We start from the raw sequence: 3,052 nt of genomic DNA, 5'->3' as shown, positions 1-3,052 counted from the left end.
CTACCTTTATATTTCTAACCCTCACAATCACTCCTGTTAACAATTATTCACTGTTGTATCTCAAGAGACCTATCTGCATTTCATCAGCCCCGCCTAGACAGATTGGATATTACTCAGTGGAGATTCTACCTTCCTCCATGCCCGCTGGATCTAGGTTCCCTCTTGAAAGAGTGTAAGCCAGTAACTTCTTGTCTTTGTAGCACCCCCCCATTTTGGGTAGCCAATGTCCAAGTTGCCTGGCCTTGTTTTGACTGATGATATGGAACTGTCCCACTATCTTTCCCCAAGATGTGGTCTGTTTGATTTCTGTAAGGTACATGTGTATAGTCGTCTTTTATGTAGTTAGAAAATATATATTTGCAATGAAGAAGTCACTGTTCTTGCAAAATTCTATCATGAGATCTCCAGTATTGTTTCTTTCACCAAGGTCATATGTTTCAACTACTGATCCTTCCTCTTTATTTCCAACCATTGCATTCCAATCACCAGTAACCATCAATACATCTTGATTACAAGTTTGATCAGTTTTAGACTGATGAAGTTGGTAAAATTCTTCAATTGCATCATCACAAAGTCAAATTTATGTCCTTCACTAATATAATAGAAGGGGGGAAAAGAGGAAAGAAAATAATTAGGTGCACAAAACATAGCTCCTTCTTCTATTACTGATCATGAGGTTTACATAGAAAATCATAGTGTCCTTTTGCCAATATTTCCAAGCTTTTTTAAATAGCCAACATCTAAACTTTCCTTTCTGAAGGATCTGTGATCTTGCTGATCATGTCTTTATTAAACGGACACATTTTTCTATTAATGTGTGCTATTGAGTATGGGAGTATTTGAGTTTCTGGGGTTTCATACATTGTCCTGCTTGTCCTTTTTGTGTAACAGGAAACTAACTTACTCTGGAAATTGAAATTATATACCACAATAATTATCTCTTTTTCCACCTGTCATTGAGGAACCAAAGGAAATTTAAAAGACAAGGTAGCATTTGTATTTCCCTCTTGTGTTGTGCCCTCTATGAGGAGGTGATCCAATATAATTAACCTATTACTAGAAGATGTCTCCTTGGGGAAATGAAGCCCTATTCAGAGATCAAACACTGAATAGGCAGTCATCTGTTCAAACCCATCAGCTGTTGCTTATAAAACCATATACAGGGTCGCTATGAGTGAGAATCAACATGATGGCATCTAACAATAACAACAAGTTAGTTTCTTTGTTTCACATGGTTTTCTGCACTGAGTTCTTTTTGTTGGTGGGTTTTCTTTTCATTTTTATTTTTGTTGTGTTAATTTTTACTAAATCTTTCTGATTTTCCCCTTTTTTATTTTTATGTGAAGGTATACTCATTTTCTTTTAGATTAACCTGTGATTTGTTAATTTGTTTTCCTTTTTTAACATAGTTCATTCTATCTTGAAATCTATTTGACTTCCTCACCATTTGGAACTTCTGTATCTACACTAATCCCTCTTTTTGGTTTGTAGTTGGCTTCATTATAAATTGACATCCCTGGTTGCCTATATTCAGTCTTTTATGTTTGCTTTGCTTTTTTATTGTTGTTGTTAAGTGCCATCATGTCAATTTTGATTTATAGTGACCCTGTATAGGGTTTCCAAGCTGTAGATGGTAGATTTGAACTGCCAATTTTGTGTTTCACAATCCAGTGTTTATCCTACAGAGCCATACCAGTAGTTCAATTACTTCTATATCTGTATTGAATTCTGGATGATGTTGTCAAATATGTTAAACTCAGATTGTTGTCTGCTGTTGGTTCTCAGTCCATAGAACATTAAGTACTTTTTGCAAAGTTGGTCTGCTTATTACTTATTTCTTTAATTTTTCCTTATCTGGAAATGTCCTAATTTTGCTGTCATATTTGAGGGTCTGTTTGGCAATTATTTTTGTTTCAGAGTTTTGTATGTGTAATCCCATTGCCTTCCTGCATGCATGGTTTTTGCTGAAAAATCAGAATTTAATCTTATTGATTATTTTTTGTAGGTAACTTTGCTTTTCTGACACTACTTTTGGGATTCTTGTCTTAGATTTTGTATAGTTTGATTATGATATGTATTGGTGAATTTCTTTTGGGATCTGTCCTATTTAGGTTCCATTCAGCTTGTTGTATGGTTACGTTATTGCCTTTCATGCTGTTGTAGTTAGGTGCTGTCGTGTTGATTCTGACTCATAGCAACCTATGTACAATAGAACAAAACATTGCCCAGTCCTGTGCCATCCATACAATTGTTAGGCTTGAGCCCATTGCTGCTGACGCTGTGCCAATCCATCTTGTTGGGTTTCTTCCTCCTTTTCACTGACCTTCCACTTTACCTAGTATGATATTCTTGTCTTGGGACGAGTCCCTCCTGACAATATGAGTCTGAAGTATGAGTGATGAAATCTCACAATACTGGTTTCCAAGGAGCATTCTGGCTGTATTTCTTCCAACACAAATTTGTTTGTTCTTCGAGCAGCCCATGGAACTTTTATTATTCTTCTCCAACACAATGATTTGAATGAGTCAATTTTTCTAGGGCCTTCCTTATTTGCTGTCCAACTTTTACGTGCATATGAAGCTAGTGAAAATGCCATGGCTTTGGCCAGACATACGTCAGTCCTCCAAGTAGCATCTTTGCTCTTGAACATTTTAAAGAGGTCTTCCACATCATATTTTCCTAATGCAGTATGCCATTTGACTTCTTGATAGCTACTTCTATGAGTATTGATGGTTGACCCAAGCAAAATTAAATCTTTGACAACTTAAATCGTTTCTCCATTTATTTTGATATTATTTATTTCTTCAGTGCTAAGGATTTTTATTTTCTTTACAGTGAGGTATAATCTATATCAAACTGTGATCTTTGCTTTTCATAAGCAAGCATTTTAAATCCTCTTTGCTTTCAGCAAGCAGGGTTATATCATTTGAATATTGCAGGTTATTAATGATTCTACGTCCTAACCTGAAGCCACATTCTTTTTCATATAATACAGCTTCTCAGATTATTTGCTCAGCATACAGATTAAACAAGTATAGTGAATTAATACAAC

Source organism: Chrysochloris asiatica, unplaced genomic scaffold, assembly GCF_000296735.1.
Source record: "Chrysochloris asiatica unplaced genomic scaffold, ChrAsi1.0 scaffold00123, whole genome shotgun sequence".
NCBI classification, from domain to species: domain Eukaryota; kingdom Metazoa; phylum Chordata; class Mammalia; order Afrosoricida; family Chrysochloridae; genus Chrysochloris; species Chrysochloris asiatica.
The sequence above is the reverse complement of the archived record's forward strand: the minus strand, read 5'-3'. Positions refer to the sequence as shown.